The sequence below is a fragment of the Dipodomys spectabilis genome, unplaced genomic scaffold, assembly GCF_019054845.1.
Source record: "Dipodomys spectabilis isolate Male_0828 unplaced genomic scaffold, ASM1905484v1 ptg000349l, whole genome shotgun sequence".
Classification (NCBI taxonomy): Eukaryota; Metazoa; Chordata; class Mammalia; order Rodentia; family Heteromyidae; genus Dipodomys; species Dipodomys spectabilis.
The window spans coordinates 812781-825926 of NW_024871026.1; positions in this window are offsets into that span (position 1 = coordinate 812781).

The window sequence follows — 13146 nt, forward strand, 5'->3', positions numbered from 1 at the left end:
TACAGGTAATTTTTTTGCCACTTTTTTTTAAATTGTGAAAGTACATTACATAGGGGTTACTATTACATGGGCAAGGTAATAAGTACATTTCTTATCAAACATTGTCGCCTACTCCTTTGTTTCCCCTTCCCAATACTTCCCATCTCCCTCTCACCCCCCCCCCCCCACAGCCAAAGTTGTACATTTTATTTTTTTAAATAAAATCTTGTACATCATATTGTTGCAATGGGTCCACCTGTATCCCTATTTAAACAATTTCTTTTTTCCCTCACCTCCACAAATTATACTAACATCAAATACAGTGAAAGCAGAGGATATACAGAGGGGAATGGACATACAAAGCAATAAAGAAATCATCTTATAGGTATGTTAGGAACAATCTCAAGAAAGAATACAAATTGAATCCTTATCTTGGGGTTCATTTTGCCTATCATCAAGTTAACTGACCATTTCTGCTGGTCTCAGACATAAATTAGTTACTGCAAATAAGGGATACCATAGAAGTTACATTTCTTTGGGCCTGGCTTACTTCACTTAATTTATTTTTTTCCAAGTCATTCCACTTCCTAACAAATGGGGCAATTTCATTCTTTCTCATGGAGGCATAGAATTCCATTTTGTATATATGCCACATTTTCTTGATCCGTTCATCTACTGAGGGGCATCTGGGTTGGTTCTATATATTACCTTTGGTAAATATATCTGCGATAAACATGGTTGTGTTTATAGCTTTGTTTGTGAACATTCAGGTAAATGCCCCAAAGTGGGATTGCTGGATCATAGGGGAGCTCTATGTGGAGTCTTTTGAGGAACCTCCATACTACTTTCCAAAGTGGTTGAACTAGTTTACACTCCCACCAACAATGCAGTAAGGTTCCCTTCTGTCCACATCCCCTCCAGCATCTGTTGTTGTTAGAGTTCTTGATTTTTCCCATTCTAACTGGAGTGAGGTGGTATCTCAATGTTGTTTTGATTTGCATTTCTTTTATGGCTAGGGAGGTTGAGTATTTCTTCATGTGTCTATTGGCAATCCTTCTTTCCTCTTCAGAGAAGTTTCTCTTTAAGACTTTAGCTCGATTCGTTTTTGTCCTTCTCCTCCACAAATTATACCAACATCAAATTCAGTGGAATCAGAGGGTATACTGTGGGGGAGAGACATTAATGGTTATGTAGAAAAACAAACTTTACAACTTTGGCGGGGGGGGGGGGCTAAAGATCGGATTGGGGGAGGTAGGGGGACTATGGGAATGGATGGGAAGAGGAAACAAAGAGGAGGCAACAATGCTTGATAAGAAATGTACCGTTATCTTGCCCATGTAATTGTAACTCCTCTGTATGGTATTCTCAGAATAAAAAAAGAAAGAAAATAATAACAAAAAAAAAAGAAATGTACTCATTACCTTGTTCATGTAACTGTAACCCCTCTGTACAGTATTTTCACAATAAAAAAACTTAATTTTAAAAAAAGAAAAAAAAGCCTTTCGCTCACTTATTTATTGGGCAGTTGTTTCTTTGAAGATTTGTTGTTGGGGGATTCAATTTTTTGAGTTCCCGGTATATTTTAGATATGAGACCCTTGTCCGTTGTATGGCTAGTGAAGTACCTCTCCCAGTCCGTGGGCTTTCTATTGTTCTTGCTCGCTATGTCCCTCGACATGCAGAAGTTCTGCAATTTCATGCAATCCCATTTGTCCAACATTTATTTGAATTGTTGTGTTTCTGGGTATCTATTAAGAAAATTTCAGCTTGTGCCAAGGAGACCTAGGGTAGCTCTTATTCTGTTCTGTAATGTTTTCAGAGTTTCTGCTTTGACCCCGAGGTCTTTGATCCATTTGTAGTTGATTCTGCTGCAGGGTGATATATAAGGTTCTAGCTTTAGTTTTCTACAAGTATTTATCCAATTTTTTTCAGCACCATTTACTGAAGAGGCTGTCTTTCTTCCATTCTAGTTTTTTAGCTCCCTTATCATGGATTAAGTGGCTATAGATCTGTGAGTTCATTTCTGAGTTTTCAATTCTATTCCAATGATCCTGAGGTCTGTTCTTGTGTCAGTACCAAGCTGTTTTGATTACTATGGCTTTGTAGTAGTGTTTGAAATTTGGTATTGATAGTCCTCCTGCAGTGATCTTTCTGTTGAGGATTGTTTTAGCTATCCTGGGTCTTTTATTGTTCCGTATGAATTTTTGGATTGCCTTTTCTATTTCGCTGAAGAATGAGGTTGGAATATTGATAGGTATCGCATTGAATTTGTAGATAGCCTTGGCAGGTATTGTCATTTTCACGATGTTGATCCTTCCAATTCAGGAGCATGGGAGGTTTTTCCACTTCCTAAGTTCTGTTTTGATTTCCTTTTTCAGGTTTTTAAAGTTTTCATCATAAAGGTCCTTCACTTCTTTGATTGAGTAAATTTCTACATATTTTTTTGTGCACTATTATGAATGGAGTTGCCTTCCTGATTTCACCCACGCTTTACTCATTGTTGTCATACAGATAAGCCATTGATTATTGAGGGATAATTTTATACCCTGCTTCTTTGCCAAAGTTTTGAATCAGCTTCAGTAATTTGGAAGTGGAGTCCGTGTGATTCTTTAAAATCATGTCATCTGCAAAGAGTTTTATTACATCTTTCCCGATTTGGAACCCCTTTATGTTTGCATGTTGTCTTATTGCGGTAGCTAAGGATTCTAATACTAAGTTGAAGAGAAGTAGAGAGTGGACATCCTTCTCTCATTCCTGAGTTAAGAGGAAATGGCTTTATTTTTCCACCATTAAGTATAACGCTGGCTGTAGGTTTGTCATATATAGCCTTTATTGTATTGAGTAATGTTTCCTGGATTCCTAATTTTTTCAGACCCATCATCATAAAGGGTTTGATGGATCTTGTTAAATGCTTTGTCTGCATCTGTTGAGATAACCATGTGGTTCTTATCCTTGCTCTTTGTTGATGTGATGAGTTATATTAATTGATTTGTGTATATTGAACCAGCTTTGCATCCCTCAAATGAAACATGTTATATCGTCATGCGTGATTTTTTGGATGAATTTTTGAAGTAGATTGGCCAAAATTTTGTGGAGAAGTTTTGCGTAATATTCATCAAAGAAATGGGTCTATAGTTCTTGTTATTTGATGAGTCACTGCCTGTTTTTGGAATAAGAGTTATTATGGTTTCATAGAATGAGTTCGGTAGTGAATTTTCCCTTTCAATTTCATTGAAAAGTTGGAGGATTATTGGTTTGAGCTTTGCTTTGAAGGACTTGTAGAATTCCACTGAAAATCCATCTATTCCTGGGCTTTTCTTAGATAGGAGGTCTCTTATTGCTGCTTCTATTTCCATCCTTGATATGGGGCTGTTAAGAAGGTTTATCTCATCTTGGTTCATTTTTGGCATGTCCATATTTGCTAGGAAAAATTCCATTTATGTCAAGTTCTCAAACTTATTAATATAAAGGTTTGGGAAGCATTCCCTTATAATGTTCTGAATCTTGTTTCTGTGGTGATGTTTCCATTCCCATCTCTGAATTTATTTGGGTGTATTTTCTTTTTCTGATAAGATTTGCTAACGGTCTTTCAGTTTAGTTAATTTTTTCGAAGAACCAACTCTTTGTTTTGTAGATTTTTTCTATGGATTTTTTAAAAAATTCTAATTCATTTAATTTTAAGTATTTCTCTCCATCTACTGGGTTGGGATTTATCTTGTTGTTCTTTTTCAAGGAGGTTCAGATATCTCATAAAATTGTTGGTTTAAGATCTCTCCAATTTGTTGATTTAGGAACTCAGAGCTATAAAATTCCTTCTGAGTACTGCCTTTGCTCTGTCCCAGAAGAGCTGGTAATTTGTGTGTTCCTTTTTGTTGCATATCATGAATATTTGAATTTACTTACTAATCTCTTCCCTGACACACTGGTGATTCAACATTATGTTGTTAGCCTCCATGTGTTACAGGACTTTCTTTGGTGGCTTTTGGTGTTGAGTTCTAATTTTATTCCCTTGTGGTGTGAGAGAATGCATGGTAAAACTTCAATGTTTCTGAATGTGGACAAGTTTGCTTCATGACCTAAAATGGGGTCTATTTTGGAAACTGTTCCATGTGATGCTGAGAAAAACTTGTATTGTGATGCTGCTGGGTGAAATATTCGGTAGATGTTCGTTATATCTAGTTGATCTATTCAGTTGTTTAGATCTGCAGTTTTTCTGTTGAGTTTTTGCTGATTTAATCTATCTCGTGGGTATAGTGGTGATTTAAATTCTTCAACAATTTATGTCTTTGGATCTATGTGAGATTTGAGGGAAAGTAGTGTTTCTTGGATAAATCTGGGTGATCCGTTGTTTGCCAAATAGAGATTTAGAATTTTAATATCCTCCTGAAGGGGAGATCCCTTAATTAGTATGTAGCGACCTTCTTTACGTCTTCTCACTAATTGTAATTTGAAGTCTATTTTATCTGATAGCAGGATTGCCATTCAAGCCTCTTTATGGGGGCCATTTGCTTGGTAGAATTTGTTCCAGCCTTTCACTTTCAAAATGTGTTTGTTTGTATGAGCAAGGTGTGACTCCTGAAGGCAGCAGATAGAAGGATCTTGCTTTTTAATCCAACTAGACAGTCTGTCACTTAATTGGAGAGTTAATTCCATTAATGTTGAGAGTTAGGACTGAGAAGTGTTTGGGAGTTCCTGCAATGCTATCCAACTTCTTGGGGGCTGGAGCAACTGGATTCTTCCTATAGTTCTTGAATTCTCAGTTTGGGTGCGGTTTCTTCGTCTTTATTGTGCTCTTGTTGGTTTCCTATGTGTAGCACATCGTTAATTTTTTTTATTGGGCTGGTTTGTTGGAGATATATTATTTCAGTTTTTCTTTGCTATGGATGGCTTTTATTTTACTTTCAGTTATGAAAGAGAGCTTAGCTGGTTACAGTAAGTTTGATTGATAGTTGTTTTTCCTTAGGACATGGCCTACATCATTCCAGGCTCTTCTTTATTTAATTGTCCCCACTGAGAAATCTGAGCTGATTCGAATTGGTTTCCCTTTGTAAGTATTTGATCTTTTCTACTTGACAGCTTTTAGGATTTTTTCCTTGGAATTGGTCAAGTGTGGATTATAATGTAATGGTGAGATATCCTGCCCTAGTCTGGTCTATTTGGGGTTCTAAAAGTTTCTTGTATCTAAATAGGCTTATCTTATTGCATGTTTGGGAAGTTCTCTGCTAGGATCATGTTAACCAAATTTCCTAGACCATTAACTTCTGTTTCTAGGTGCTCCTCTACACCAATTATCCTCAGATTAAGCCTTCTGAGAGTGTTTTCCAAATGTTTAATAGATCTATCATATCTCTTGGATTTGTCTTGGATAGTTGTATGTTCTTTCTCTGTAATAACCTAGCTGTCCTCAATCCCTCAAATTTGCTCCTCTGCATGGTCTAACCTACTGTCGAGATTTTCTACTTTGTTTTTTATTTCTTTTCCTTCTAATTGGGCAGCTTTTATGGCTTCAAATTCTTTGTTGGAGCTTTGTTTTAGATCTTGTATGAAATTCTTTACTTCCTTAATTCGGTGTTGTGTTAATTCTCAAATCACTTACTTGATTGTTTATGGTTTCCTTGTACTCCCATTCCTTCTGTTGGGCTCCATTCATCATTGCCTTTGTGGTCTCCCTGAATTCTTTCAGCTTTCTGTTTATGGATTCCATGAATGCCTATGTTGATCTTTGTCTATTATCATCCTGCTCTCCCAAGTCCTGTATTACTCTTTGATTAGCTTCCTCATGTTCATGCATTTCCTGTATTTCTCTTTGACTGTTCTCATCCTGCTCATGCAATTCCTGTATCAATCTTTGAGGAGCTTCCTCACTCTCATGAGATTCCAGTATTAATCTTTCTCTCCCTATCACGCTCACATTGAATCCTTTGCAGGTTTTCAATCATTTCATTCACCATGTTTACCAGTAGCATTTGTAGAGATTTTTGGGAACTGTCTTCTGGATTATATATTAACTATGCTGTCAACTGATTTTCCTGAGTGGGAGTTCAGATATCTGGGCTTGCAATTTTCCTTGTGTTTTTCTGGCTTGTTCTGCCCAGTCGGTATGAAAGTAACACCAATTTTTTGCTATAACAAAATTTTAAGGCAAGTATAATCAAAGTTCTGTAGTTGCACAGACAAAAGTCTGCAGATACAATATTTTTCAACAGATACAATTTATTCAATATCAAACAACTATGTCGTAATGGGCTAAGAACAGCAAAGAAGAATTTGGCAAACCACAAATTATTAATTTTATGGAGAAATGTGGGCAAAAATAGGATTAGAGGGATGTGGAGAGGTGAGTATATTTAACCAAGTCCTAATCTTAGAGAGGGAAATGTATTAGACAGAATGATAGAAGCGAGATTAAGAAAAAATGGAAATAAAAAATTTAAATTTAAAAAGTGAAACACTTAAAATTATGTGTTTAAGGATGATATTGAGAGATGAAAAGGATAGGATGAGAGGAAGGGAGGGATAGAAAGCAGACATGAAAAACTAAAAAAAAAAAAATTCTTAAAATTAGTTACTTGAAAATTATATAGGTATAAAGAGAGATAATACTGCTCTTAAAGAATTTTTCTTTTGGGTCCGGTGGTGGGGCCTGAACTCTGGGCCTGGGCGCTGTCCCTCAGCTCTTCAGCTCAAGGCTAGCGCTCTACCACTTGAGCCACAGCGCCACTTCAGGGTTTTTTCTTTTTGCTTATGTGGTGCTGAGGAATTGAACCCAGGGCCTCGAGCATGCAAGGCAAGCACTCTACCACTGAGCCACCTTCCCAGCCCTGCTCTTAAAGAATTTTAGCCTAAGAGGTTGTGAACTGAGTAATAAATTTCTAGATTAAGTGTGTACACAACGGGGCATAATGTCTAATATACGACGATGGGCAAATATCTGGGGATGATCAAAATAACAATTAAGTCTCACAAAAAAGAAAGAGAAAAAAATGAAAAGAATAAAAAAATAAGGACCAAAAGGTCAGAAGAGATTTTTTTTAAAAGCACACACACACACACATTTACACATAAAATAATGATGAGAAGAAAAAGATTAATAGAAAACATTATTTTTTTAAAAAATTAAAATTAAGGTAAGGTACAAAAGACTAATTTGATTTTTTTTGTGGGGGTAGAATGTGAAGATACTCTATATCCCCTGTGTCCATAACCTGTCTCTTGGTGGATTTTCTGGTCTGTTTGTAGTGTTTGTTTTTCCTGTGGCTTGATTAGTTGCTTAAGTCAATTTGTTTGAGCAGGCAGAAAAATGCTCGGCATTACCCATAATTTTGTGATCCTCCTCCCAGGCTAGTTCAGTGGGAGCGAGATCTGCTTTGAGTATCACAAAAGAGGGAGATGACTGTTTCTTCTAGTTTTGAGATGCTGTGATGAGTCTAGGTTCTGGGTAGGGTTGAGGCCTTTCAGCAAACAGTTGCTTTTCCCTGAGGTGCTAGATTCTGAGATACACAGCCCAGTCTGGATCCATTCTCAGCATTTATGTTTACTGAATTTCAATTGATTGTCAAGGCTGCTGTAGGGAGGGACAGCCTCTGGCTCTGTTTACAGAGTGAAGAAAGTCACTCCTCTAAGGGTGGAGCTTCTTTGCCTGGGCTGGGTGATTTCTCTTGGGTGGAACTGAGCCTGGCAAGTCAGGTCAGGTTCCTGTGACCTCCTAAATGGATCTTGTTTTCTTCCAAGCCTGAGTTGGAGATAGCTGTTCAAATGGGCCTTTTTCAGTATCAAAGATGGAGATCTCCGGTGGTGGTGGCAGGGAGGAGTGGCCTTACCTCCTCTGCTCCCTGAGAAGGAGTGAGGATGTCAGCATTCTACTCACGTCAGAGTCTTGGTTCCTTGGCCATCTCTGATTTGCTATCTGCAGTATGAAGATATCTGCTCCTTGTCAGTTCTTACTGGTGGTGAGTAGAATCCACTGTCCCGCTGTGTCTGGCAACTTTGTCCTGGACAATTTGTTATAGGTATGGCTGCTATGACCACTACCACTGTTGCCACGGCCGCCACAGCTGTGGCTACCAGCAAGTTCTCTGATCTGTGTCCTTGCTTGGATTTTCCCTGTCTGGCCAAACTCTGTGTACTATAAAGCGACACTTGGTGTGATTCTCTAGCCTAGGACTGTTCACTGGAACAGTAAAACTGCTTTCAATGTTAGAGCTTGTTTAGCTCTAGTTTCACCTCCACTCTCCCTCTGAACACATTTTTTGACTCTTATTGAAGTATATCTGATATTTTAAAGTAAATTTGTCCAAATATAATTAATTTAATCAATTATTTCATTAGGACAATGTTGGCCAAATTTATTTCCAGTAAATCTTATCCCTTATAATAAATGAGAACATGCTGTGTCAGTCTCCTATTGATATGACAAAATACTTTATAAAATTAACTTCAAAGGAGGAAAGATTAATCTTGGTTTCTGATTTTATACCTTTCAATTTACATTTCTTATTCTCATTGCTTTTGGTTGGTGGTGGTACAGTACCCCATATCAGGAAGATGTGATGGAGTTTGTGTATTCATGGAAGCGAGGAAGTTAAGAAAAGGAAGAATAAGAGTGAGAAAGGGAGAAAGGGGAGGAGGAGAAGAAGGAGAGGGAGAAGGAAAAGGAGAAGGAGACAGAGAAGTAAACGAAGGAAGAGGAAGAAAGGACTTTGATATTAAACCTTCTTTGATCAAAAGTTCTCAGTGACCTAATCTCTATTACTATGCCCACGCGAAAGGTTTCACCTCTTTATGGCAACATAGTGAAACCAAATTATTAATCCCAATCCTTTATAATTTTAGATTTAATTTCTAGACTGGTGGGTAGATCTTTCTATACAATTGTGATAACTTCTATTCTTAAATACCTGAGATGCTATTTGGCATAGAGGTGGTTTGGTTATACCATTGCTGAAGAGATGAATGAAATATTTTGAGTGAAAATACATTTTATTTAACGGATAAGGATGCTCCCAGAGGCTTCATTTTGTGACCTTCAAAAATGACTATTTCATCTAACTCATAATGACTTGAATTTTTCATAATTTTATGACATTTCTATTCAAGTATTTGTCATCTATAGTGAAGTTCTTTCCTTCAAGTTGAAGGAAAAATAAATACTATCATGATCACTTATCAGAATTATTCTTTAGAGAGTAGGTATAAAATGAATTTCCTAACATTCAAAAATTAGTTATCTTCAAGTCTATAGGAATAATTGGATAAGTGATTAAATATCTTGCTTTAGTTTTCTTATGAGGTTGATTCAATTTCTAAAAATCACTGTTGACATAAAATACATGAAATTCACTGTTTCTCTGAAATGACTTAGTAATCAAACCTCAGAAATACATGACTAGTAATCAAGATTTTTATATACTCACAAAATGTATGAATTTACAAGACCTAAAAAAGTTTAGGTTTAAAAGAATAGAAAATCACAGTATGTAATATTGGCCACAGTATATAATATTTAATTTAATGAAAAATTGCTTCATTCACCCTGACAGAGCCTTTTACTTTTTAGCTTACATGAGAAATTTGATTAACGATCCCTTTTTTGCTTTTGAATAATAGAGTATTGCAATTTGTCTAAAGATTCTGTCATTTAAACCTTTGAGTGCATATTTTTTCATAAAAATGAAAAATATTTTTTTCACAATGCAGGTTCAGGTTTAATAACTGAATAAATATCTAAATGTTAATTTGTTAAATTGAGCATCTAGAATTCAAATAATACAATTTATTTTATTCTTGGATATATTAAATCTGTGCTAAATATGGCTGTCTCAAGCTTGTAATCCTCGCTACTCAGGAAGCTGGGATTCAAAGTCAGCCTTGGCAAGAAAGTTTGTGAGACACATCTCAATTAATCACACACACATTACAACACACACACACACACACACACACACACACACACACACACACACACACACACACACAAAGCCAGAAATAGAATTGTGGCTCAAATGATAGAGCAATACCCTTGAGGAAAAAAACAACAACTAAGGTATAGGTCTTGAGTTAAAAATCACAAGAACAAAACACACACACATGCAATATTATGTCTAAATGCTTATTTTAGTTTGAAGAAATAAACAATATCATGAAAAGTCATATTTGTTACATATCTTGGAACATTTGAGAAGTTGTTTTTAGTATAATTTGTCTTAAGATATAACATAGGCTATTAAAATTAATATTAATCTAGTTAATATTTATAATTACTCATAACACCTTAGAGTACAACAGTTGGGATTTTTTTCTATTGCCATAAGAAATATTCTGAGTAAAAGGAAGAGAGGAATATAAGATGAAAGAAGAAAGAAAGAAAGAAAAAAGAAAGAAAGAAAGAAGGAAAGGAAGAAAGAAGGAAAAGAAGAAAGGAAGAAAGATAGGAAAGAGAGAAAGAGAGAGGTAGGGATGGAGGGAAGGAAGGAGGAAGCAAAGAAGAAAGGAAAGAAGGAAGGGAGGGAGAAAGGATGGGACAAAACAATTTAATTCATAAAATCTATTTAGCCCAACATAAACTCCATGAAATGAATCCTTTAGTAAAGTCAAGTTTGCAGTTTTCTTCTTTGCATGTTATCCATGCATGAATGAAACCAACAAATGAAGGATCATAAATAACTAGGTGAATCTGTTTGCATTTGTAGTAATATGTATGAAAATCTTTTTCTCATTTTTTATACATCATCAAATAACTATTTACAGACAATTTACATTTAGTTATAAATATTCTAAAAATTGATGAAACTAAAGGATTTCAATATATTATATAATGTGAATACAAGTATTTTTAACGTTATTAATATTAAAATCTTCATGTTATATTAATTATAAAAATTTTATTATGCATTTTATCAGGTTAATTGGCATCCTCTGATTTTGGTGTCTGTGGGAGTCCTAATAGCAGACCATAATTAAAATCAAATGAAATCTTGATTTGAGATTTCCCCAATTGCTTGATGTAGGCATTCAAAGTTATAAATTTTCCACTAAGTATTGCATTTAATATGTCCCAGAGGAGCTGGTATTTTGTGTATTCATTTTTGTTAACTTCCAGAAACTTTCAGATTTCTATTCTAATCTCTTCAGTGCCCCACTGGTCATACAGCAGTGTGTTGTTCACTCTTCATGGGTTTGACCTTTTTTTGGTTTTTGCTTTAGCTGTTTAATTCTAAGTTTATTCTGTTGTGGTCTGAAAAGATATGTGAATTCAATTAATTTTCTTTCAATTTGGACAGAATTTCTGTGTGACATAGGATAGGTTCTATTTTGGAGAATCTTCCATGACCTGCTGTGAAGAATGTATATACTGATACTGAATGTATATTCTGTAGATGTCTGTTAGGGGTAGGTGGTCAATGTAGTTAGCTAGGTCTTCAGTTTATTGGTTGAGTTTTTCCAGTATAACCAATCAATGGATAACAATAATGGTTTGAGATGTGTTTTTAGGTTGTTTAGTATTTGGTTGATGATGTAGGGTGGTCCAGGATTCAGGGCATTGATATTTACACTTGTTATATCATCCTAATTGAGAGTTGCCTTTATCAATATGTAATGTCTCTACCTACTAATTTTAATTTGAATTCTATTTTATCTTATTTTAGTAATTCTACTGTGGCCTGTTTATGGTGTCCATTTACTTGAAAATTTTCCTTCCAGCTTTTCAGTTTGAGTATGTTTGTTTTTGTCAATAAAATGTATCTCTTGTGGACACTGGATGGATGTGTCTTGTTTTTTGAGACTGCTATCTGATCTGTTTCCTAATTGGAAATTTAATTCCATTGATATTGAAAGTTAAGACTGAGAAATATCTGATAAGCCCTGCTATTTTATACCCCTGCTATTAGGAGTTGTGCCTCACCTACTGTTAATATATTTACCTTGTTCTCTGCTAGGGAACATTTTATATAACCAGTTCCTGTTCTTCTTGATCTTCTTTATATAGGGTATATTTAATTAACTTCTACCCTGATGATTTGGTGGAGATATCTTGTTTCACGCTTTCTTTGTCATGAAATATTTTTATATGTCCTTTAAATGTAAAGGAGAGTTTGGCTTGGGACTGTATTCACAATTGGTAGTTGTTTACCCTTAATGTTTGTCATATATTATGCCAGGCTCTCCTTTTTATGGCTAGAAAAGTTAAGTATTTCTTCATGAGACTAATGGCCATTTTTATTTCCTCTTCAGAGAAGTCTCTCTTTAAGTCTTTAGCCCACTTAATTATGGAGCAGTTGTTTCTTTGAGGATTTGTTGTCAGGTGATTTAACTTTTTGAGTCCTAAGTATATTTTAGATATAAAACCTCGTCCGTTTTATTACTCGTGAAGATCTTCTCCCAGAACGTGGGCTTTCTATTGATCTTGCTAGCTATGACTTTTGCCTTGCAGAAGCTCTGATGTTTCATGCAAACCCAATTGTCCAAACTGTCTTAGATTTCTTTTGTTTCCAGTTCTCTATTAAGAAAATTTCGGCTTGTTCTAAAAAGCCCTAGAGTTTCTCCTATTCCTTCATGTAATGTTTTAATGGTGTCTTCTTTTATTTTGAGGTCTTTGATCTATTTGGAATTGATTCTCGTGCAGGGTGATATATACATATCTACCTTTAGTTTTCTTCAGGTGTTGAAGCAATTTTGTCAATACCATTTACTCAAAAGGCTGTCTTTCTTCCATCCTATTTTTTAGCTCCCTTGTCAAAGATTAGGTGGCTATAGGTCAGTGGGTTTATTTCTGAGTCTTCAGTCTTATTCCATTGATCCTCAGGTCTGTTCTTGTGCCAGTACCAAGCTGTTCTTTTACTATGGCTTTTTAGTAGAGTTTGAAATTTGGAACTGATAGTGCTCCAGTGCTGTTCTTTCTGCTATGGTTTGGCAACCCCACAGCTAGCATTATACTTAATGTTGAAAACTTAAAGCCATTTCTTATAAATTCAGGAATGAGATAAAAATGACTGCTCTCTCCACTACTCTTCAACTTAGTATTAGAATGCTAGCAGGGGCAATAATACAAGATGAAAATTTAAAGGGATCCAAATAGGGAAAGATGAAGTAAAACTCTCCCTCTTTGCAGATGTTATGATCCTGTATTTAAAGAACCGCATGGACTCCACTCCCAAATTATTAAGCTGAT